The sequence below is a fragment of the Lygodium microphyllum genome, chromosome 8 (genome assembly GCF_053477565.2).
Source record: "Lygodium microphyllum isolate KBCC chromosome 8, Lygodium_microphyllum_v1.1.10, whole genome shotgun sequence".
Classification (NCBI taxonomy): Eukaryota; Viridiplantae; Streptophyta; class Polypodiopsida; order Schizaeales; family Lygodiaceae; genus Lygodium; species Lygodium microphyllum.
This window is the reverse complement of record NC_141142.1, coordinates 65005752-65033044: the sequence shown is the minus strand read 5'-3', so window position 1 is coordinate 65033044 and position 27293 is coordinate 65005752.

Here is a 27293-nt window from a genome sequence, read left to right as displayed (position 1 = left end):
CCTGCTGCACATTAGAGGGACAGTTTGGTTGAGCATATGCATTTGCTTCCACCAATGTTTGCTGCTCACATACATAAGCATGTTGCCTTTGAGCATTGATCCCACAGCATTGGTCATAATCACTTGCTTGGTGTTGATCAAAGCTAGAAGTGTACTAATAAGCATAACCATTTCTGTCACATCCATAAAAACTGGGCTGGTCAACCAAGAGAGCTTCACAAGTATAATCATAACTATTTTGTTGAAGAGATGGATGCTTATAAGCATAAGCATGTTGACCATAATAGCCATACTGCTGCCAAGGTTCAATGGAATGATACTCTGCATTATGATATGGTACATCATATTTATAAGCATTAACATGTTGTCCAGATGTACTTGCATACTGCTCATATTCACTTACATGTTGTTGCTGTTCATATTCATAAGATGCATGCATCAGCACATACATGTTGTCCATAAGCATAAGCATTTGATTCAGGTCTTGCTGTTTTTTCCATAACCGCCTTCATAAGAGCAATATACTGATCAGTCAAAACTCCAAGTTTGTCAATTCTAGCGTGTGTTTGAAGCCAACCTTGTTCACTAGAGCTGGAGCTATTGTTCTCAGCTGCCATTGCAGTCAAATGCAGAAATATGTTGTTCCTTGAAAAATATAAGTCCAAATAAGTTGTATGATAGCTTGACTGGAAGGTTAGGATGTTTAGTATCAAGTAGAAATCCCAATTTGAATTTAGGAGTAGCAATACCCCTCTCTGTTTAATAATTTCCAAAAATGTCCATAGTGAACTGCTAATGAACTGCCGGTACTAAATAGGCTCTAGCTCAAGAAATATATGTCCAAATGAGACGTTTGATGGCTCCACTCGAAGCTTATGATGTCTAGTATCAATTCCAATTGTTCCTTTGTTGTTAGAATGATGCTACTTATTTCTGTAACAACTTTCCCAAATCTGTTCCTGTTTGGACTGCACCCTGTTTTGGCCTTGTTCCAAGTGTTTTGAGTACTTCTTATCCAACTTGAGTCAATACCCAATACCTATACACTCAAATGAGTAGAAGAGAGCATTCCATGAATATGGCATTACAAGATTGCATCCCCAAAGCACCATACCCTTGAGAATGATCCATCGGTCTTCCATAGGCAATAGGTTGATGAAGGAGGAGTCAAGTGGCACAAGATTCTTCGAATAGATCATTGTTGAGCCTTCAAGAAATGGTTCAATCTCTTCAAATTTGGGGAAGAACCTTCAAATGTTGTCGGTCACCACTGATGCTAAGAACATTCAGGAAGTGTTGAAGAGAAAAAGCCCCATGAAATTCTTCAAAATTTTTGAACAATTTTAGTGCTGTCCAAAACTGTCAATCCTAGAGTTTGAAACCTCATAGCCATGCCCTAACTAAGCTTCAAGCTCAAAGGTCCTTTATTGTACACTTGGATCATGAGAATAATGAACAAGATGCCATGGCTTCTTCAGTGAGACTGGAGCAGGGAAGCATGTTCCTAGAGCAGTGTTTGTAGATATGGAGCCCACTGTTATCGATGAAGTTCGCACTGGCACCTACAGGCAGCTCTACCTTGATCGGATCCGCAAACTGGCAGACAATTGCAACTAGTCTTCAAAGCTTCTTGGTCTTTAATGCTTCTGCAAACTGGTGTCTCAATGGTTGCATTATCAATGGATGGTAATCGAGCTATTGATGTGATGTGAAGCCTTGTGTCTCCCAAATAACCTGCCAGCAATTGGCTCAGCCAATCTCCCATGGCTACTAACAGCACTGCAAGCTCGGAGCACAGCCTGAACAATGTACATGATCTGGAAAGCTCTGAGCTCGGTGAAGATATCGCAATTGAGGTGGGAAGGAAAGTGTCTTCTATCTATCAGGCAGACTCTTTTTACTCCCTCACCAAGGATTTGAGCATTAGCAGCTAGATTGGAAGCCCTGATTACAGAGATAACACGGTGGAGTCTGTACAGCCCTCATGGCAAAAGGCTGATAAGCTAGCAGCACCGGTAATTGAAAATGTGGTTGCAAAGCCAACAGCCAGTGCTGAGTCACCTGCTGCTTGTCAACATGGTGTCAGTGGCAACTGTGAGCTTTGTAATTTGAAAAGGAGACTTTGGAACCTCAATCAAGCATGCAAACCCAGCTCCATGTCAAGCAATATGAAGGCCAGCTCTGATGAACTTTGGAAGGGGAGCCCAGTTCCAGGCACAAGCAACGGCATCAAATCGGCCAGTCACTGCTGAGAGTGATCATGAGATTGTTGACATGGTCTATCAGCAGCAAAATACCCAATTTGGTACTTGGCATGGTATTTCAACAGCAAGGTGTCCCATAGGCTTAAAGGATTCAGTATCTGGCCTCATGCGCACCCTACAGGATGGAGACCTTCATGATGGAGTTACTCAGGCCTACTAGGTTGGGGATAGCATGTGCCACCTAAGGCTATTTTCAACACCCAAGGAGAACGAGAAGTTGCATTGTCAAAAGTTGCAAGGAAGCTTGTTCCAGAATTTGAGGGATGTACCAACAACAAACTGAACCTTACAAATCACAGCCAGAACAAATCCTTGTGCACCATGTCTGTCATAAATTCAAAAGCCTTGTTGGCTATCTCTCTAGGTGGACTCTGTTGCTGCGCTTCGATATTTTGTAGAAATTTAGCAAATATATCAACAACCTTCGGCCTTATGCTTTGGGAATTTGCTCAAAATCGGTATGTTGTGCCTTCTAGAAGCGCCAATGTAGCACCGATTTGAAGAAAATGTTGACAATGCCTGGATCTTGTGGGAAGGAAAGACAACTCCTAGAATTACAGGTCACCCTTCAGGCATGAGACTGGGCGAACGAGTTGGCATTTTTGATGTAGATGTTTATGGACCAAGCCTTGTAACTATGGTCTCTCCTGAGCTTCGTGTACTGCAAATGCTGTTGCAAGAGTCCAAAGGTGAGCCTGCATAGCCTCTTGCCTTCTACATTCTCGATTCTGTGTTATCGATTGACATGGCTTCGGATCCCGCGCCCGAGACCACGCTCACTCTTCCCACCCTACCTACCTCTTGCACCTTAAGGAAAGGACTTGGTCAAGCCAGTCGGCCATTGCCAAATACATCGAGGAGAAATACAAGATTGGATTGCCTCTAAATTTCAAGAAGCAATTGGAAGTGCAATGCAGGCAGCTCGTTTTGAAAGGGAAGATTGTGCAGGTGAAGCACAAGTGCAAGTTGTCAGAAGTCGCGAAGAAGATGATGAAGACTTTTCCAGGGAAGAAGCCAAAGGCAGGCACGAGTGCGAATGCTCACTCATGACACAGAAAACTGCCTATATGTATGTCTACACCATCAGATTTAGAGAATATGTTCTCTATTTGTTAAGACAATCCCTCTGCAATGCTTCCTCTGACGGTGAGACATCAGCTTTCTACTGCCAAAGCTGAAGGTTGGAATCATCCTCTGATAGACTTTTGATCACTAATGTAGAGATCTTTTGCTGAAGCCATATCTATGTCTTCAACAGCTTATCCACAAATACCCTTCTGAAAGTGGAGGAAGAGCTGTCCAAGATTTTCTTCCATTTTGCCTCCAGCTTTTAGAAGAAATCTTCAGTGCTGCGTGTCTTTAGGGTTTGAAGAAGAACAAAATACTTGTGAGGAGAGGTTGCTGAAGACACCATAGATGCTGGAAAGAATCTTGAAGAAGAAGAAGAAGAAACGTTTACTCCCTAAAGCCTCTTCAAAGCCTTCAATAATGGTGCTCCACTTGTTAAGAATGAAGAGTAAAGAAAGTTTCCAGCATGAAATGCCTGTAAAAACCTCATGGCTGAAAGCTAGGAGAAGGTCTCTGCTACAAACTCCATGAAAGCTTGGCAAAAGCTTGGAGAAAGAGGAAAGGAAGACCTCTTTTGAAAAGTAACCACAGTTGAACCCCAAACTAAGCCCGGTTAACCATCCTTTACCCTAGTTACCTCCATTTTTGCATGTAATTTGATGACGTCCAGCCATTTAAGCATTTATCCGCCATATCTGACCTTGGATATCTCTAGATGTAGTCTCTTGCTAACTGTAGGTGTCCTACAGCACTCCACTAGTCACTGTCTTGTACCATTTTTTTGTCTGAAATTGATTTTGAAATAGGAAAATGGGACTGAAAATGGAAGAAAATAATGGATCAAAGACTCAAGCTCTGATACCACTTGTCAGAGAGAGAACCAAGGAGAGAGAAAGAGGAGAGAGAAGACTACAAAGGAGAGAGAAAGACTGCAGGAAGAGAGAGAATAAGAGTGACGAGGAGAGAGAAAGACTAGATTTAGAGAGAGAAAGACAAGAAAGAAGGGGAAGCCATAGAAGCTATGAGCAAGAAGGGAGAGAAAGATTGTAATTGTATTAATGTGTCAAAAAGATGTGTAAAATTACATATCCTCTCCTTTTACACCAATGTCAGTGTGACATGGCATAATATCAATATTATTTACACTAATTCCTTATTCTCAACTTCTTATAGATATTTTACAAAGTTTAGATGGAATCATATTTGGAGCCTTGTCATCATTGAAGATTTACCATGCTTTTATTTTTTTTTGCACTCTTGCTTTTCCATCTTTCACTATTTCAAGCCCATAATTCTTGCTGATGGATCTTGTAAAAAATATGGCCCTTGCATTCTTCAATGTGATTGAATAATAAAAGGTGCATCTATAAAAACCAATTGAGAATTTCTACAATGTAGTTTCTTTTCCATGACCACCTCCATGGCAAGTAGCTATTATTGGGATATGCATCACAACCCCCATAATATACCTCCTTGGAGACTTCGCATTTCCAAAGACCCATACTTCTCTAAGGTATACGTTCCATGAATGTACAATGTGCACTACAAATATATGATCAATTGGCATTAGCTTTAGGATGGCAATTGGTGAATTATACAAATAAAAAATAAAACATAAAAAGTGAAGTTAAAATAGTACCATGTAGTAGGTGATGCTTGTTTCTCCCCTTACATGGATAATTACATTGGAAAATCATCAAGTATTTATAAAATCTAGCTTGAGTTGAAGAATTGATTGAGGGTTTCTACATTATACACACCAAGTTATCAAAATAATGTCAAACTTTGGCATGAAGCTCCCAATTTAACTTGGAGGACTTTCAAATCATATTACTCAAGAATCTCATGGCCTTCATCCCACTAAGTTAATATTTACTTGGCTACATTATGAGTTAGCCCTGATACATGTGGTCCTTTTGGATCTTAACCTTGCATTTGTACACACCTAAGGAATTTAATAACTCCTCAATGTTATCAATATTTTATTGGTTCTTACGTGGAGTTATACAAGAAGGGAAATGTAGAGATGCCAATGCCTTAGTGCCACAATTGGATATACACTTGAGTATCTAAAGATTGTCATCCAAGTCCCAATTAGCATTGAGTTGTCCAATTCATTCTACGTAGAGCTTCTCACCACTATCTTTCTTAGAGATTGTGTTAGGATGACTAGTTCATTGAAAGATCTAGGAGAGCACATTATGTGCTTCCTTACACTATCTCGTTACTTCTAGCTACCAAATTTTCTTTTTTGATTGTATACAAAATGGAGAAAATAATGTGATATTTTTAGCGTAGGCCATTACGTAATTTATCAATGAAGACCCACTCTCTCCAACTTCTATCCCTTCATGATTTGGCATTGGTTGAGATTTCTAACAAACTCTTAATTAAAAACAACACATAATAAATGTGGTTTTCATAACAATTTTAGAACAAGTGTATAATGTTAAAGAATTAATGGCATACTACAATATGTCAATATGTTTTGTGAATTATACCTTGTAGAAATGAGCCATGGTGCATTGAAATTTAATTAGGTCAGCAAAGATATTGTTAAATTGATCACATTAATACAATATGCTTGTTTTGGATTTAGTTCCTTCCACTTTCATTTTCTCTTTGATGAAAGATTTTAGTCCTATTGAAACCCTAGATAATTATACATTTTGTGCTCATCATATACTTCTAAGCCAAAATGGAGGAGACAAGATCATAGTCTTTATCTTGTTATGATATAATGCCTCATAGCCATCTTATTGACTAACTTTGATTGTAACTCAAGCTTTCCAAACTTCATATTTTATGAACATCTATAATAACCTCATCCAATGAAATAAGACATAGTGCTTAATGCTAAAGGTCTCTCAAAATGGAGACTAGATGTTTGTGTTTTAAGAATACCTTTAGAAGCTTGAACTATTAACTCATGTCTTAGACACTAGTATCATTAAAAAAAATTCCAGAACTAAGTATAGGTAATACCAAGGGATATAGTAAATCAAGACTATCTAGGATATTACCAATCTCAATGCTTGCACACATCTATTTTATGCTCCGCCATTATATAATAGCAACAATATTGATAATGGAACATGGGAGTTTTCTTATAAGTTTGCAACTTTACATGTGCTATGTGAAAGTTTAAAATATAGCTCCACTCTCTTTGAGTCGAGTGTGGTGTTAGTATACTCTTACCTTTGCTTGGTTACAAGGTGACCCTTCTTAGATGGGTGTGTTGTTAGAGGTGATTGTCCGATGCTTCTCTTGTGAACTAGAATTTGAACTACCATGCCCAACTAATGGTCAAACATTTTTCCTATGAAGTAGAATCGGGATTCTTATGCCCAATTACTACCTTTTCAACTAACCATGACTATATCTCAAGCTATCGAAACTTCAACTACTCGTAAACTATTAGGAGCATCCATAATAACATCATCCAACAGGGATCCAATAGAACAAGGGTGTTGCAAGAATTCACCATGGTTTTGCATATAATTGAAGAAAATTCCATATAATAACTATGTGCCAAAGTGTAGAGTTAAGAGAGAAGAGTGCTCAAGAGAGAAATTGGGTACAATCTTTCGTCTATGCATGGGTGAGCACATCCCCATGTATGTATATATTTAACTTTATTCTCTTGGTGCTCAAAATACAAAAGACATCACAAAAATGAGCCCAGACATTTCTCTTCCTTGTAAGGATCATCTTTTCTATTTTTTTTCTCCAAAGTGTACTATCTTTCTCAAAACTAAAATCCAAATTATCAATCCTAATCTTTTTACGATATATATCAATAAAATGCTAACTCTAGGCTTTTATAAATTAACCTATAAAGAATCACTAGCGCTTGTGCGCATACAACCATCACCCTAAGGAGTGTGCATCCAAAATAAAATAATTCCATCCTATTTGAGAACCCAATAAATAAACATCCCTATTGCACCATCAATGTTCTTCAAAACATAATATCTTCATTTAATCATCTATTGCATGAAGCAAAAATCACATTAGTTCCTTTGCCATTTAGCTACCAAGCATGAGCAACTAGTGTCATATGCAGATCTACACACGATAAGCTACAATCATGCTACAATTAAAGAATTTTAAAATCCATAAAAATAAATTAAATCTCCATTTTATTTTATTGTGATACTTCTTTTAATTTTAATAACATACTAAGGCAGTTAAGAAGTAATTGTCCTCAATTGAATAAAATGATCCATAAATAAATGCAAGGCCGACTTTACATTTCTTATTAACTTGAATAGGATAGTGCAATTGACATTGTTTGAAATGTTTATAATATAATCTAAAATCTTTTGATGGTTAGATGTTAAAGCATTGACAGCAACAAGAATATGAGAAGCTATAGTAGTCATAGGATTGGACAGTTTCTTGCCATATACAATCTCAAATGGTGCTTCATCACCACTGGTAGCAAATAGTGAGGTGTGTTATTATAAGTGAATTTTAATCACAATTATTAGGTTGATGGATTGTCTAAGATCAAAGAAAATCTAGGAGAGTGATATTAGTAACCTTGTCTTGACCATGCTTTCATGATGAAAAGTAGATGTGAAGTCCATTTTAGACCCTAAGTTCTTAAATAAGGCAACCCAAATATCAAATATAGGAATTTGGAGAAAACCATGGTGTAAAACGATAATGCTAATGAAAAGCTTGGCAAATTGAGGAGTGGTTAAAGTCCTTTTATAGGGAATAAAATAAGCTTCTTTGCCAAACCTATCAACAATGGTCCGAATCATATCATTATGGGCTAAAGTAGTGGGTAAACTAGTGATAATCAACTCCCAAGGACTAGTAGGGATGGATAAATATATGTGCAAACCAAAGGTTTTTCCATGATGTTGTTTAACTATTTGACAAATGAGATATTAATAATACTAATTGTGCTACATCATGTTTTAAATTAGGCTCGTAGAAAAATTATTTACAAGCAATTAAAGTAGATTGAATAGCTCTATGGCTCATACAAGGTGGTACATACATTTCCCTCATAGCCATGACTCTAAATTGTGCAAATACACACAACTTCTTTTGAAAGTACGAAAATCCATTAATTAAAGTATAATCATTGAAAACAAAAAGATTAGAGTTATACACATGATATTATACATCACAAAAATTAGGATCAAAAGGATAAAAAGAAATCACAAAATCAAAATATTGCATTGCTACTAAAAAAATGATTTAAATAAACAATTTTTACCTTGTCAAAACCAATAATATGGTGAGTAGAGATATGATCATGGGGATATTGACTAAGGGCATCAGCTACAACATTAGCATGACATCCTAGTTTATACAAAATCATAGGATGGAAGTTCCGAAAAAAGAAAGTCCATTTAATATGCCTATCATAAATTAATGACTAAAATAAAATATACTTTAAGGCTTGCTAATTAGTTTTTATTAAAACTTCTAAATCTATAAGGTAATGTTTTCAAATATCTAGAGCATAGAGAACTACTTATAACTCTTTATCATAGATGCTATAATTATACTCAAAAGGTTTCAATTTGTGACCCTCGTAGGCAATGGGATGGTCATTCTACATGAGTATAGCCCTTGAAATAGTGATATATTTAAGCATGCTAGAATTACAACTGCATGAATAAGAAGCATGCTCAAAGTGTATTGTGAAAATTAATGTAAGGACCATACATACTGAACAAGAAGCATACCTCTAGATATTATCTTCAAAATATCTACAAATAAAAAATGCAAAAGATACATAGGAGAAAAATCATAGCAATGTAACTTCATAGCATTGCATATCTATTTGAGCAAGTTTAGGGTTGTATCACTACATCTTCCTGTAAGTAGTCAAAATTTGCGAAGTCTCATACACTTAAAAAATGCACTATTAGGTATCACTATGACCAAATATCTCTCTAATTAAGCACATTGACCCTTCTTTCTCCTAGAGCTTGGAACTATTCAAAAACTTTTGTCAAAGCAACTTGATGAATGAACTCATGTGAGAAGGGATCCAAGCCCAAAACATTTAAGAACACATAGTACATATGCTTGCAAGGAACATAAATTTGATGATTTCTTTCTCTCTTCTGAAAACCATTGCATCTGCAATGAACAAACTCTACAATTGATACAGAGTAATTAACACCTAAAGCTCAACTCCCTTCTATACTAATATACAATACATGTGACTCATTACACAACACAATGGCTTCACGAATAATATGTGCATTGAGAGTTCTAGCCTTATGAATATTCTCCTAAAATTCATTTCTCAACTTGGAACTCCATCTATCTAGCTTATCATCCTGATATCTAGGGCAATATCTACTAGAAATACTTGTAGAAATAGATGTAGATGGAGTTTGGTAAGCAACAAGACTAGCACTTTGCAAGACAGACCCATTATTTTGAAGCATCATTACCTCCTATTGAAGAAAACTTGTGCCCTTAGCAAAATTGGCCACACCCCCTACTGTAGAGCTTAGTGGTCCCACAAGATGACATTCATCAACCACCCATGAGTGTGTGTTCAAGGTATAGCAAAACCAAATGAACCCTTGAGTGACACCACTAGGAGACTTTCTCAACCCCAAAAGTAAGGTGCAAGCATGTCATATCCATATCCACCATTCACATCATTATTGCATATTTATTATCCACATAGTCCAACCTGATTGGTTAGTTTGCAAAACATGTCATTTTTCTATTGGGTTCAGTTCTATGAATTGCCCACATTGTCTTTGGCACCTTTGTCTCTTTGATGGTGAGAGCATTTCTTGTTCAACCCCCATAGACAAAGAAGACATTATCAACTATATCCCTGAAGCAATCATTAGGCAGGGAGATAAGCATCTAAGCCATTTATCCTCTCATTAAACGAGCAAGGCCTTCTCTTGGAATAAGCAGCTTAGTGACCAACCACCTTTTTGCAGGAGCTTTCCCACTTAAGAAGCTCAATGGACTGAAGGCTAGCTGGACATTGCCTACCCAGATTGCATGCAGATGGCATTGTGTTTTAGAACAATTTGAATCGTGTACTAATTACAACAAAGATCTTCATACATGGGCTAACAATACTTGCTATAAGCTCCATTTGACGTGTGGCATAGCCTATTTAGAGTAGGCCATCAAAAATTATGGTAGATATACCCCAATAGGGTTGTGGTGGATAGCATGCTATCCATCACAAGCTTGTGGTGACAACATGCTATCCATAGTCTTCAAGACCCCATTTAGAATATCCCATCAAAAGTTATGGTAGATATATCCCAATAGGCTTGTGGTGGACAACATGCTATCCATCACAAGCTTGTGGTGACAACATGCTATCCATAGTCTTCAAGACCCCATTTGTGATGACTTGGTGGCCAAGTCCCCCATGTATCGATGCCTATTTCATGTATATTGTTCATATATGCCTATACACCCCAATTCCACTTGGATGTGAGCTCTCCATTAAAATTTTCTTTCCTTATATTACTGATGAGAGTAATACTCTATAGCCCCACTTTTGAGCATCATAATAAGTCTCTTTCTTTTATTTTTTAGGGAAAAATCCTTTAGGGTTGAGACAAAGTGTAAAAAGTGAGATTGTATGGGAACCATGGGGAAATACCCAGTCTCACTGACATCAATTATCTTGAAATGTCTATTTGTAACACAAAATTTAAGAAGATTAAGTCAAGCTAGGGTAGAAAACCTCTATAAGCATGATTCTTAGAAACCTTATTGAGTAATCCTCGCATACCCTTGTCCCCCAAGAGGAGTTGGTTATACCAAAGGAGCATCTTTCAATATGAATGCATTCATGATCACGTAAGAGGGAATAAGCAACCCAAAATTGCACTTGTTGAGCTGAAATTCCAATCCAACCTTTGTTGTTCATCGTACTACACACATTTTCTCACAAAATAAGAGCATAACTATGAGAATGATTTTTCATGGCATAGGCTTGATTGGCTTATATTTTCTACAATGTCATAAGCTTTTTATAGTAATTATTTTCTTATGAAGATATGCTATGCAAGAGCCCAAACGATGGTTATGTTTACTCATAACTTCATAATATGTTTAGTTCTCTCTATGGCAAAACTTCAAGGAACTATACATGCTATATCATATGTTTATGTAATAATGTATGTTGAATACACATGTATATGCATGTGTGTAAGCACAGAATTATATATGAACTCAAATAAATTTTTTTCTCGTATTTTACATCACAATTTCTAGTACATTTAGTACAAATGTAAGCAATTTCCGACTCACTTTTAGGTGGAAATTTTCCATCATGCAATTATTTTTGTTAAAAATATGTTATACATTGTCACTTTGTGTATAGTCTTAATGATTTGAAAGGTTTATATTTAATCCTCATATCCTTAGTCAAATCAAAGGGTCACATAATCTAAAGGTTCATCAAGTACTAGTAGATTAAAAAAACTTTGAGGAGTGATTGACAAAAGTATACTTGACCAGGTCCTTAAAGAACCCCTTGTCATCCACTTAAATTAACTCAAAGTTCCTTGTGTATGTTGTTTATGTATAACTTGTAGTTGGATAGAAAGTACCAATTTAACATTTTGTTCATTAGGATATCTTCTTCTTCAAATGCATGTTCAATACCACATAAAATATATACCAAAGATTCCATGTGACGCTATTGATAAGCTCTACAAATTCGTAATGACAATTTGTAAATCCTATTAAGTCAATGTACTACAACCCATTATTTATGGTCAAAACATTTAAGAATCCTTGTAGAAAGAAATTTTCTTTGTTTAGATAAGAATGTAAAAGTGAAAACTTGGATTATGGCTAACAAAAAAGGAAAGGACTTTGTGGCTAGGCTGCATTTTATGTTATTTGGAATTCATTTTCTATGTGAATAATGGTAGAATTTCACATTGCATCCAAAATTTTGATTAATGTTATATGGTGCCATGTCAACATTTTAGGAAATGGTGAATACTACTTATATTTCATACAAAAATCTCTTTGATCAAAAAGCTTCTAGATGGAAGAGTTTTTTATCAAAGAGCTTTCTCTATATAAAATTGGATCTTGTCATTTCTTTCGAGTGGTGCTTCAACTTGCACATAAGTAATTTGATTATTTTATTGTGTTAGAGAAATTCTCACATTGTAGAATGATTGTAATGGCTCATAATTTATTTTGTTGTGTTGGAAACTTTCTAGACTCCAAAATAAGCTCACAAGAAATTTAAAACCTTCAATTATTCTGCTGTGTTAGAGCATGTCTCAACTAAGCATTTCTGGAGTGCCTTACTTCAACTTCGAATCCTTGAATATGTTCTTGAGGTGACTCACAAGCGCAAATATATGTCTAGTTTTCATGGTCACTTCTATGCGAAAGTGAATATGTTCAAGCCAAAGACTTTGGAGGACGCGATTTCTTTAGCACATGATGTGGAGGATAAAATTTGTGGACAAGAAAAGCGACCGCAAAAATTTTCGGTTAATGGTAACTTTGGTACAAAGCAATTCAATTCTAACTTCTTAAGATTCAATCAAAATCACTTTGCTCCTTCTTCTTTTCGTAAACGCTAGACTCGACCTCCTACTTTACCATTAAATACAATTTCAAATCCTAAGCCTTCCCTCCAACCAAATGCCAATATACCCAAACTTCCAACCCTTACCAACAATGTCTCCAAAGCAAAGCTTATGCTTTGCTATAAGTGTCATCAGCCTAGACACTTAGCAATGAACTATCAGTCCAAGAAGCATGTTCAAATCAATCACTTGGGAGCAACTGATGACGAGGACTATGAAGATATGCTAGACTTCACTAAAGATTATGATGATATCAATGATGCTTCAGATACTTTACCAAGTATGCCAAATCCTCATTTGTTATTAACAATGAAATGTTTTGTGCATGGTCAAGAAAAGATTGTTTTCCATGATGATGGAAGCATGCATGATTTCATTTTTGCAAAGTTGGTAAAAGAATTAAAATTATCTATTGTCCCAACTCATTATTGCATAAAGGCTGCATTCTTAGGCACTAGATACAATCGTGCACAAGAAGTGCATGATTTAGAGATTAAAATTGGTGATTATGTTGAGTGCAGAAATTTCTCGGTTGTGCCTTTGTAAGCTAGTGATATTATTTTAGGAATGCCTTGGCGTCACAAATATAACCCTAACATAGACTATTCCACATATTCTATGAAATTTTATTTTAACGGAAACTAAATCACATTACATGGATTACACACTTTTGATCATTTTTCACTACTTAGTCAACATGCATTGAGAAAATGTAGTAAATCATATTTAGTATGGGTGAATGAAATTGAAGCTAAGGAAAATCATATGCATCCTAGGCATGCACAATTTCTTTCACAATTTAAAGATTGTTTTGCTACTAATTTACCACCTACACATCATGAAGACCATAAAATAGATTTAATCCCAGGTTCTTAACCACCGTGTAAAGCACCTTATGGACACAATCAAATTGAACAAAAGGAAATCCAAACACAAGTTGAAGAACTGTTGAATTGAGGACTCATTAGGCCAAGTAGTTCTCCTTTCGGTGCACATGTCCTATTAGTTAAGAAGAAAAATAATACCTATAGGATGTGCGTTGACTATCATGCCCTAAACAAAATCACTATTAAGAATAGATATCCGATCCCTACGGTAGACAACCTCATGGATAAATTACAAGGGGCCATTGTTTTTAGCAAGATAGATCTCAAATCTAGATATCATCAAGTACGCTTGGATACACCTGACATTTTTAAGACTACATTTATTAGTCATTATGAATTTCTTGTTATGCCTTTCGGTTTGACCAATACACTAGCTACATTGAGTCGTATGATGAATCACATATTTTTGAAGTATTATAATTGTGTAATTGTTTTCTTTGATTATATATTGGTTTTCAGTAAGGATGAGAATGAGCATTGTGAACATCTATATTTAGTTTTCAAATTGTTGAAAGAGAATCAATTGTATGCTAACCCTGACAAGAGTGAATTTTTCCAAACCCAGATTGAATACTTAGGTCACATTATTTCTTATGATAGTATTCACGTTGATCCTAAAAAGATAGAGATAATTTTAAATTGGTCAATCCCTAAAAATATGCATAAGTTATGTTCTTTTTTAGGCCTTGCCAGCTTTTATAGAAAATTTGTGAGAAATTTTTCATTACTTGCATTGCCTTTGATGAAATTGTTAAAGAAAAGTGTTGTGTATCAATGGTTTGACAACCAGCAAAATTATTTTAATTTGTTGAAACATGCTTTAACACATGCACCTATCTTGCAATTACATGATTTTAATCGACCATTTTTCCTAGTAGTCACTGATGCTAGCGGATCAGGAATGGGTGTTGTCCTCATGCAAGATTCACATCCCATAGCCTATTCTAGTTGCAAACTTAAACCTTCTGAATTAAAGTACTCCACTTATGATAAAGAATTGTTAGTTGTAGTTCAAGCCTTACGTCAATGAAAACACTATTTGATGGGATCTGAATTTATGATTAAAACTGAACAGCAAAGTATCAAAACATCTCCTTAGTCAACCACACAATTTTTTTAGTATCATATTAAATAGATTGCTTTCATTCAAAGTTTTCATCCACTTATCCAATATCGGTCACGAAGAGAAAATTTTGTTGCCGCTACATTGAGTAGAAGTCCAAGTATCCATAATATTTCCATTCTATCTTTTGATTCCCTTATTCCTAAGAAGAATACCTATGACCATGATCCCAGTTTCCAAGTTGATTGGAACAAATTAGTTGCTAATAACTAGATTCCAATTGATTCTTTATCTTATTCTGATGGATTTATGTTTTATGAGAAAAGATTGTGTGTCACTATTCAATTTAGATAATTTGTGTTGCACGAAATTCGTTGTCCTCCATATCAAGGTCATAGAGGTTTTATTTCCACTTTAAGAACATTGGTTGAAGATTTTTACTGGCCACAAATGGAACTTGATGTTTCTAACTTTATTTCTAAGTGTCTAATTTTCCAAAGAGTCAAGCGACACCATGGTAAGCAATATGGTTTGTTAATGCCTTTACCAATTTCCTAACCGACCATGGGAACATATTTCAATGGATTTTATAACTGGTTTGCCTAATACACAAGCTAATCATGATATGATTTGGACTATAGTAGATCGATTTAGTAAACAAACATATTTTCTACCATGTAAGAAAACATTAACTTCATCTCAAGCTACATATTTGTTTTTTAAGACTGTTTTAACTAATCATGGTTTGCCAAAAGTTATTATTTCTGATCGTGATTCTAGATTTTGTAATAATTTTTGGATTATTTTGTTTGCTAATTTGAGTACTAATATTGATTTCTCATCTGCATTCCATCTTGAAACCAGTGGGCAAATAGAAACTACTAATAGTACAATTCTAGATCTTTTGCATGCATACACAATTTCAAAACCACAAACATGGGACACACATTTGCATATACTTTAATTTGCATACAATAATACACCACACACAACTACTCATAAAGCACCTTTTGAAATCATTTATGGACATAGATTGCCTACACTTGTCACATCATTGTCAAATAAAATTAAAGCTACTAATGATATTGCCAATATGCATGCTACTATTTTTGTTCAAGTTAAAGATATGATTGTGAAAGCCCAGCAATCATACACTAAACAAGCTAATAAGATAAGACAATCCATAAGTTTCAATGTTGGTGATTATATTTGATTACGCATTGAAAAGAGAAGATTGGATTGAAAAGTGTTGAGAAATGCCCTGTTGTTAAATTAGCACCTAGGTTTTATGGACCTTTCAAAATAATTCACAAGATCAATGATAATGCATTTAAATTAGAACTACCCAAACATTGGAATATCCATAATACTTTTCATATCATTTTGTTACAACCTTTTAGAGGCCAATTACCTGTCCACCTTGTCTACGAAAACCCTCATTTGTTAGAAGAAGATACTAAAATCCTTGAATCTGAAACTATTCTACACATTGACTTTCTGACCACTAGAACTGGCCATAGATATTCTAGATATTTGGTTAAGTTTAAAAATCATTCTATTGAAGAGGCCCAATGGATGCAGGCATGCAACCTAAGTGCTTACCCCTCACTGCTCACTCCACATTGAGCTAATAGAAATTTAGGGAAATTGCTATCCCCCCCCCCAAAGGGTATGATGCCAAGAGGCATATTCCACGGTGGATTCCGTAACACTATTTATTTGTTGGGGCTTGTACACAAGGAGGATTCCTTGTGCAAGAAGTTGACAGGGACGCCTGTCCTTTTTGGGCATTAGAATAATTTAATGTGCATGTGGGTGATTCCATAGCGGGTGATTTCGTAAAATACATATTAAATTAATGGACATTTACGAGTTAAGAGTGTGCACTTGAATTAAATTAAGGATAAGACAGAGTTCCAAACTATTTAATTATTTTGTAGCTAAAGACTGCTAGGTATTCACTTTTGTTGAGTTTTATTTAATTATTTTCTAACAATTGTGAATGCTTCAGTTGATGTGTAGAGCATGCAGCATTGGCGTTGGGTAGCATCGAGCGATAGCGTGAATCTAAATGCCTAGAATAATTACTATTTTTTATGGGCGTGCGCCTTATCACTAAAGGCGTGGCGCCAATATTTATTTAAGCATACTTATTTATTTAAGTGCTTGACAAAATATTTATTATCTTGAATGTGCATAGGTGCTCGGTTAAATATTTCATTATTTGATATTTGTATTTGGGCAGATCTTGAATTTTGGAAGCCCAAACGCCTTGCTTTATAATTAGGCAAATGCATACGCAAAAGCAAAAGCATGCTATTTGTAAAGTGGGCTACTTTTGGGCTTGAAGATAAAGAAATCTATAAATACATGCCTTGTGAAGCGCTCACAAAAGGCATGGGGGGAGATTGCATCGAATTTTTCATTTTGTCTCATGTCGTGCAAATCTGCTTTTGCTTTGTACTTGAAATTATGAAGATTTGTAGAGTTCTTTGTTCTTGGGGACGTTCCGGCATTCACTACATACACATACAACACCTGATCTGTGCATCAGATAGCTTAGAAGTTCAAATTTTAAAGTGATAACCACCATTTTTCCATCTGTTGGATGGAACTTGAACCCTTTTATTATTGATCCTTCTCACCTATTTTGGTGCATGTGTCAAAGGATTATACATCATAGGGTGATCCGCAATGCTAACCTTTGAGTCATCCTTTATAAAGGGAACATACCTCTTGAGGTTTTGAAGAAGTTAAACTTGGAGTGAAGAAGCTATAATTACTATGCTTTAAAATATAAGCTTGAATAAATACAATTTATGCACTTGAAACTTGACATTGATATATCAAATATGCAACATTTTGAACTTAGTAAATTAAATGAAAGGCATTTGATTTACATTTATTTGCAATAAAAGATAAACATTTATCATCAAATGGATAAGGCTAAAAGAAATATATTGAATTGGAAAAGACATTTCATTAATCCAATTTTGAGCACAGTCCATAAGTGTTTATAATTGGAATGCCCACATTGTGTGATATAGACAATACAAATACTAGTTCTTCTACTATCTTTCTTTTCAAGGGATCCCTACCTAAGCACTTAACAATGTCTAGCTTAAAATTTTCCAAAAAAAATTGTTCATGAGCTTTGAGGCTAGGAGGTAAATACTCTAACAAAGAAGTAACTATGTAGGCTATATTCTACATCTCCTAGCACTTATTATAAGATGAATGATTTTTGGAAATACATTCAGGAGCTACATTGTGATACTTTGTCCTCCAATCTCTTCTAATAGAAAGATTCAGATTGGGTAGCTTTAGAAAATTATTAGTTCTAGGATATATATAGAGTGTCCTGAATCTATTATTTCAACATACACTTTATCATTTGTGTCAAAATGCAACAAATGGTTGCGTGCATGAAGCTCATTGCATAAGAAAAATTTCAAATGTACAAATTCAACAGTGCACAAGGGGCCATTAATGATGATCTATATGCTAGAGCCTTGTACTTGTTGGGGATGTGGCTACATGCATTGTCGCAATTTCAATGCTCATTTTATGCTCTTATGTGTTTAAATATTTTCTTGCATAAACTTTGTCGAGAAAGTCCTTGTCGTTGAACTGATCTTGGAAATAAATGAAAATATCCCCTCTCTCAAAAGAGGCTCATGTAAAAAATATATATATTTGATGCCTATAGAACATATAGGGAAGGAGAATTGTATGACTCTATATGGAATGAGAGCTCTGTTGTGCTCTCTTGCATGGGTCATGTAGCTATTTCACAACTACCACTCGTACACATTTGTGTGACAAGCCTTCCAATTGGGCTAATTTTTTGTTCATTTACAATAATTGATACACCAAGTGCATCTTCTCTTCAAATGTTGGTTGTTGCAAAAGGTATTAAGGCAATGCCTTTGTTAAGCCCATAATGTGCCTAATTTAATATAGCAAGTCTTTGATGTATAAAATTCTATATCTAAATCCTAGGATGGAAAATTCTCTTTGAAATAGTTGAATGTATGTTTCAACAAGTTGGAAATGAATTGACCATATGTACTCTTATCATCCCTTGTGACGTACCCACTTGAGACATCCTTAGCGACATGATTTAGTGGTCCATCAAGATGATTCTCTATGCGGCATCACTCAGTACTCCTTCGAATAACATGAGATTTGCTGCCTAGACTCTCTTGAGCCCACTTTGCAATGGAAGATCTTGGTCATTCCCATGAAAATTGACCTAAATTTTTTGGTTTCTAAGTAAACTAAGGTCTCCTATTTGAGTTAACTAATATTGGTCTTTGAGCAACTGCTTGTGCTAGATTGCCTAAACCGAAGCTGACTTGAATTGTACCTGGTTCAAGGAAAACCCCTCTACCCCTCAGGACAAATCTCACTCCATTTCCCTAAAACGATACAAAATCAAGGTTCTAATTGACTCTATGGGTCAATATTTCCTATAGTCTAATGCATGGAATTTGTGAAGAAGCTCTCGACTTACTGAGACCACCCTACCTTAGAGAGAATGTGTTAGGAATCACTTCCTCATGCTTCCCTAGGTTGGGTGGTTTTAGTCATCAACTTACATAACACATTTAAGTTGTACACATAAAATCAACTTCCTTAATTAATCCTTTTAATCATAGTGTTCATTCACGTAATTTAAACCACAACACAAAAACAGTGAAAACAATCCTTTTGAAAAGAGATTCATTATTTAATGATACTATATTAGGAAATTAATAAATTTTCCTACACTTTGGGAACCCCCAATACCTTTATTTTTTGACCACATGGTCAAATATTGTTATCTTACTTAAAGGTGGAGCCTACCCTAAATACTATATAAGCTACCTTCCCAAATCCCACTTTCAAATATGGATCAAGATTTAGCCATGTGGTCAAATATTTATCACTTATTTGAAATTGAAATGTAGAAAATTCTCAAATTCTCTAATACCAAGGCCTTAGGAATTCCATCTTGAGTCGCATAGATATTTAGACAATTCCTAAGGATCTAAGAGTTTACTGGCCAAAGCCCCCTAGCACCCTTAATTCCTTCTACCCGAGCAACTCCCTATAGAGTGACCTCTTGCCATCAGGGTAAGTCCGAAACTCTCCAAGGTAGCAACTAACCCCTCCTTGCAAAAGGGACCCACAACTAGCCTTTGAGGAGGTGGTCTAATGCACTTTCCTTTTTATCCTATCATAAACCTAGTACATTAGGATTTTGATTCAATTCAATCAACTTCCTAAGTGCATCAAGGTAAACTTGCATGCATTGTTACAAGCACAAGTAATTCTTCTTCAAGCAATATTCTTATCCAAATAGAGAGATAATTTGAGAGTAATTTGAGTAAGATCTTAACTTAATGGCAATTCTTTCCAACTTGACCCTTTTCTAAATTCTGGGATTTCTCCTAGTTTCTCTTTGAATTTGTCTTTTCTAAGTCCCCTTTGATATCTAAATTCCAATTAGCTTTCCTTCATTGGATCTTTCCTTACTTATTGTTAGTCTTTGTTTGTAATATTGCTCATGACCTTTGTTAAAGGTTAATTGCTTGACCTCATTACAAGTCTTGACTAATTAGAATTTGTCCTAATTTGTGAGAACAAAGTCAAATCTTGGGATCACAAATTTTTTTAAGACCTTTATTTTTCTCAAGGAGAATTATATTACCATTTTTTGTTATCTCATGGCCTAGGACCTTTATTTTTCACAAGGAGAATTATATTACCATTTTTTGTTAATGAAATAGGTAAAATTTTTTAAAGACCTTTATTTTTCTCAAGGAGAATTATATTACCATTTTTTGTTATCTCGTATTTTACTTTGTCTTATTGGAAAAGTGAATTGATTCAAATATCCTAGGTTTAAAATTTACCTATTTCATTAAATAATTTCTAATGAGCTTTGTATACAATAATTTCAACTTAATTAATAATAGCAAAATTTTTCTCTATAGTGAATACTTCTAATCAATAATTTTTAATCAATTAATTTAATAATATTATTTTACTTTAATTGAATTATAAATATCAAATAAAACCTATTTTTAATATTTATATAATTTATAAATACTAAGAAAATACATTTTAATATGTATGTAATTTATAAATACTAAAAGAATTATTCTTAATGTACTTTTTATCCTTTTTTGTTTACATTTACATAATTTATAAATGCTAAATGAAATGTTCTTAATGTAATTTTTACCTTTTCTTACATTTATATTATTTGTAAATGCTAAATGAAATATTCTTAATGCAATTTCACTTTCCCTATAGCTAAAGAAATATTCATGATGCAAATTTCTTTATATACAGTTGGAGGGAATTCATTCAATGCTTTTCGATGCTATGCAATTTATCTTGCCTTTTAGAACTCTAATTTAATAACCTTTACATATTCTAACATTTCTTTTCTATTGAATTCTTGTTAGGCTATAACTCCTTTTCCAAATAATAAATATCTTCTATTTAAGTTCCTACTCATGTGTTAAGAATTCATCATTAATCTATGGAAGAACTTAGTCTTGTGTTGTATGTGATGCCATGCTAACCATGTTCACCACCATGTTCATAGCTCCCGCACTCCTCACTCCAAAAAACCATCTCTTTGAGGCCATCACGAGTAGGGATATCTGCATATGCTGTTGGGGGTAACGGCGCCTCCACCTAGCCGCCCGTGTATTACTACACTGACAGTCCCGCCGCCACGGCACATTGTAGGTGGCGGGTGCCCGTCACCGTCACTTTATTCTTTATTCTTTTAGTGACAGTTTGAATAAAGGAAGGCCTGATCACGCATTGTGGCTGTTGGAGTTCCCATTTCTTGTCTCTCTCTTTCTTGCTCTTGCTCTCCTGCCATAGCTCTCGAGTGCAAGCTTCGATCCTTCTCTCCTTTCAACTGGTATCAGAGCACGACTTTCCAACTCTTGAGCTTGCCTCGTGGCATTCTCAGCTTCCCATTGACTCCCCACTTGCATTGGGTCTCCTTCCCGACAGCCATAGCTCATTCTCTTGAGCTCCCGCCACTCCCCGGCTCCCCGAGCTTCTTCCCAACCTATTGAGGTACAATCAGGGCATTGACATTGAGGTATTGCTTCATTATTTCAAATTTTTATTTCAGTCCACAGGTCTAGGCAAATAGGAAAGCGACCATTGAAGCTTCCAACCTTCATATCTCTTTGCCCCTGGTTATGGGCTGCTAGAGGCTTGTTCCTAGGCCCCCTTGGCTCATGTTTGAGCCCTCCAACCACCCCAGAGTTGCCACGTGGACCAGCAAGACCAGTAGCAAATCCATGCAGATTTGTGCATGTTTTTGGGCAGCCACACAGTCAGCCACTTCAGCTCCAGCTCCAACCTAGCATTGATCACTTGTTTGGGCTCCATTTCGGGCTTCTTGCACATGTATTCATACTTGGCACTGATCCTTTGGGATTAGGTATTGGTTGGTGGCTGAAAATAGTGTTTCAAGACTATTATAAACAGTCCATAGACATTTGATGCTAGTGCTACATTCACAGTTTATATCCATGCTTGTTTGGGCATGACTACATAACCGGTTTGATGCCTATTGCATCCCAATTGATTGGGGGATTGAAGCTACATGTAATGCTATGATTTTGGCTTGATTATAGGGCTGGAAATACTCAGTTTATAATAGTAAATGCATGCTGAATAATCTTGGGCTGAAGCCATCTCTCATGCTTTGACATATGCCTATTGGTTTCGGGCGTATGTCTTGGGTTATGCTATGATGTATTGATCATCGACGGACAACTTCGAGCTTGTCATTGGATCCTGATGCTTTTGGAAGCTTGAGCTTATTTCAGCCCGCACTTTTGACATTGGTCTATGCTTGACAGTGGTCAGTGCTTTGACAATTATATGCTATTTGGGTACATGCTTACCTGACGCCTACGACTTGATGCATTTGTCTAATTGGCATAGTGTACCATGTACTTGTTGAGCTTTAGTGCTCTCTGAAGACTTGGCTTGGATTCTCATTTGCTATTTCAGAATTTTATATTGGATGTCATTTTGGTTGTCAGAGATATTTATTGGGATGTATGTCTTGCTCATGGATTCTACCTACAAGCCTTATAATCATCATGCTCTTGGGATGCTGTTTAGACATTGTCTTGGTTACCTGCCTTTGGCACTTTGACTTGGTTCGATTGAGCTATTGAGCTTGTTTATATGCCTTTTGTGCCAGTGGGAGCATCTTGTATGCTTGACCGACATTTAGCAAGAGGTTTAAGCTATTTGAGCATTTTGCAGATACTTGAGACTTTGGGATCTCTTACACTTAAATGTTGCATGGTTCATGCACTAATATCTTGGAGTTGCTTTTTTGACCTGAGCTTGGGCTTTGCACTCTTATGAGCATACACCTACTGGTGTCAGGTCTTGTTCGTTTTATGTATACTTTGCCCTACTGTCCAGGGGGTATGCCTGCTCACTAACAGATGCCTTGGTGACATGTTTGGGTATTTGCTCAGGATCTTGATGACCGTTTGGTGCTGATTTATGCCTATTTATGGCTGGTCATGTCTTGGTTGTCATTTATTGACTTGGTGCAGTGATTTGGTTAGCATTTAACTCTCACATTACCCTGCTGTCATTTATTACAGCAAGCATATAACTCTGGACTGACATGGATTTTTCATGTTGAAATATTCTGAAATGATGTACTTTCACTAGTACTTGGTGGGCAGCAACTTGTTACACTTTTCTCGCCATTTCTCTCGATTTTGGTGATTTTTTGGTCATTTTCTACAGTAAACAACAAGCAATTTTGAGCTGTCTGCAGTCTTCCAACCTGCATTATGGCAAGTTTGTCCACTGATCATGCTATTTTCAACATCACTAAGCTTGATGGTACGAATTACTCTTATTGAAAGAGCCAGATTTGGCAAGTATTGGTGCAAAAATCGCAGATCAAACCATTGAGGTTCAGTGGGCAACCGCCTGCAACTATGCTAGATGAGGAATGGTTTGAGCTTAATGAGTTATGCAAGTCCAATATTGTACTATCTCTCACAGAGCAGGTTCATTACAATGTATTTGAGGAAGAATAGAGTGCATGGCAGTTGTGGGATAAAATCAAGAATCTCTATGACAAGAAAATTCCAGCAAGTTAGATGTATTGGCTGAAGCAGATTATGGATCTGCGCATGAAGGAGAATGTGACCATGTCTGCTCACTTAAGCTAGTTCCATGCTATACTCAAGAACTTGACTTCGCAGGACATCACTTTTGCAGAGGATGCCACTACTCTTTTCTTGCTTGGTACTCTTAATGAGTCATGGGATGTGTTTCACACTGCATTATGTGCCTCTGCTGCTACCTTGAAATTATCTAATGTTGAGAGTGCTCTTCTGCAGGAAGAGGTTAACCTTAAGAATTTGGATGCCTCTCGTGTGTCGCATGCTATGAAAATTAGAGGTAGGAATGATGGATATGGAAAGCATGGCAGTGGTAGTGGCTGTGGACGGGATTCTCAGAAATCTTGATCCAAGTCTCGTGGGAAGTCACATAGAAAATCCCGTGGCAAGAATGCATATGTTACTTGTCACCATTGTGGGAAAAAGGGCCATATTAGGCCACAGTGCCATAAATTGCGCAATGAAAGGCGCAAAGATAAGGGGAAAGAGAAAGTGCAGGATAAGTCTTCTGATCACAGCATAGTGCCTACAAAGTCCAGTGTTAAAATTGAAGAGATCAATGTTATGCAGCCTGAGGATGTTGATGATGATGATTATATCCTTGCAGCTTCTTCTAGTGCTTCGTAGATGACAGAGATACACTCTATGTATGCACGGTGTTGGCTCTTGGACTCAGGTGCGTCCTTTCATGTGACACCTTGCCGAGAGTGGTTTCATTCATACCGTACTGGTTCGGGTTCTGTGCGCTTGGGTGATGACAGCTCTCTTGACATTGTGGGCATTGGTGATGTTAGCCTGCAGTTTCCTTCTGGCAGCACTTTTGTTATGAAGGATGTACGTCATGTACCTACTTTGACACGTAGTCTCATGTCAGTTGGATAGCTTGATGACGTAGGTTATCATGTATCTTTTGGAGACTTTGCATGGAAGATCACTCTTGGCAGACTTGTGATTGCAAGAGGTGCCAAGGCTGGCAGCCTCTATCCCTTGATTGTATCCGCTTCTTCCCTTGATCATGTTTTGTCTGTGGGTTCTATCCCACATGTATCTCTTTGGCATTCCCGTTTGGGCCATATGTCTTTGAAGGGAATGAAAATGCTTTCTACTTTGCAGTACTTACCGCCCCTTGATTATGCATGTTTTGATTCATGTGAGCATTGTCTTTATGGTAGGCAGACTAAGTCTATGCATAAGAAGTCTAGTAAGCCACGCATGAGTGAGCCCTTGGCGTTGGTACATTCAGATGTCTGTGGGCCCATGCCTTGTCAATCTATGGGTGGTGCAAAGTATTTTGTTACTTTCATAAATGATTTTTCACGGAAAGTTTGGGCTTATCCCGTTAAGCTGAAATCCGATGTCTTGGCTGTGTTTTAGAGATGGCTTGCATTGGCTGAGAACTAGTTTGGGTATAGGCTAAAATGCCTAAGGACAGATAATGGGGGTGAGTATGTCTCATGTGGTTTTGAGCAGTTATGTGATGAGACGGGTATGAAGCGTCACTTGACCGCCGTCCCCTACACCCACCCAAAATGGTTTGGTTGAGCAGATGAATAGAACCATCTAGGAGCGTGTACGTAGTATGCTTAGCCATGCAGGCCTACCACAAAGCTTTTGGGCTGAGGCAGTTAGTACAACTGTGCATGTCATAAACAGATCACCTTCAAGTGGTTTGGATTTCCAAGTTGCAGAGGAGGTACGGACTGGAAAATCTCCCTCTTATGCACATCTCTGTGTCTTTGGATGTGAGGCATTTTTCCACATGCCCAGGGACAAGAGAAGTAAGCTAGATCCTAAGAATGTCAAATGTAATGTATTTTCCTTAGTTATGGGGATGCAGGCGAGATGGGTTACTGTCTCTAGGATCTGTAGGCGCGGAAAGTCATCCGCAGTCATGATGTAGTCTTCCATGAAGACAAGATGCATAGGTAGCCTGAGAGAGTTGTTGAGATCGGTAGGGTCATATTTCAGGAGGAGATGAGGGCTCCCACACAGCTAGTTGGATAGCCTCCAGCTGTAGTAGATGTTGAGAATAGCAAATGATAATCTCCCATAGAGGCTAGATGTATGTCCTGAAGAGGCTAGATGTATGCCCTGAAGAGGCTAGAAGATAGAAAAATGATGTATGCTCTAGGAAGACGGTTCAGAATCCCATATGCACAGTGAGGAGAGTGGTACTATTCAAAAGGATATAAAGGCATGTACTTGACACTCATTTCAATGTAATGGAACTATCATTTTGAGCTACTCAAGATTGTGTTTATGAGTCCAAGCTAATCTATCTTGGAACCTAATTCACTTGAGTTATAATTCCTTGCTATAATAATGTATCGTGTGTATGATTTGCGTCCACCATAGCTAATTAGCTCTAGATCCGTATTTCTCAACATGGTATCAGAGCCATGGTGAGCTAGTTCTAGCATCACTAGTGAGTTATACTCTTAGCATAAATGGATAGTAGGAGTTGAACCCACCTTAAGGCCCTCTGCCATATCCATACCTTAAGCCCATCCTTCTCTACTTACCTTTACCAAATCAATCACCGCCTCGCATTGGTACATCTGCCCTTCCATATGTGCGCCTTCTCAATATGGCGTCTGACATAGCCACGACGAGAAAGGATGGCAAATTGAGACTCCCCACACTGGTTATATCAAGGTCACAAATTTGAAAGAAGAGGTCAAAGGACCTTCTGACACACAAGCAAAGGTAGGAGAAGAGCAGAAAGCAGAACTAGCCAACTCTGAGTCTGAGTGACTGTAAGTAGCTGAGGGAGAGACATAAAAAGCTTGGGTAGCTATGGTGAAAATAACCTTCGCATCGCTGAGCAGCTCTACATTCGCCGGCCAGACAGCGCTGAAGACACAGAGCGAGCTGTCCAAGCGTGTGGGCAATGTGGAGGCACGTGTGACGATGAGATGATGGTGAGAGCCCCAGAGAGCATCTCACATGGTCCCAACTGCCCAAAGTACTTGGGTCCTTCCTTAAGGTGAGGCCTTCCTATCTGACCTCCGGCGAGTTCCTGGGAGACTATAGGTGGGACACCGTGAGGCTATTGCAGTTCCTGGATGGTCTCCTAGACTGGCCGTATGGAGGTGGCCAGTCTATTGCAAGTGCAAGTGGGGCCGTCATCAAGCGTATGGTGGGGGACCTGCATGCCATGCAGAGTGATGATGATGTGAATGAGTAGGCCATCTTTGAGATGTTGCGGGTGCTGCAACTGCTAACAGGGACTTGGAGCT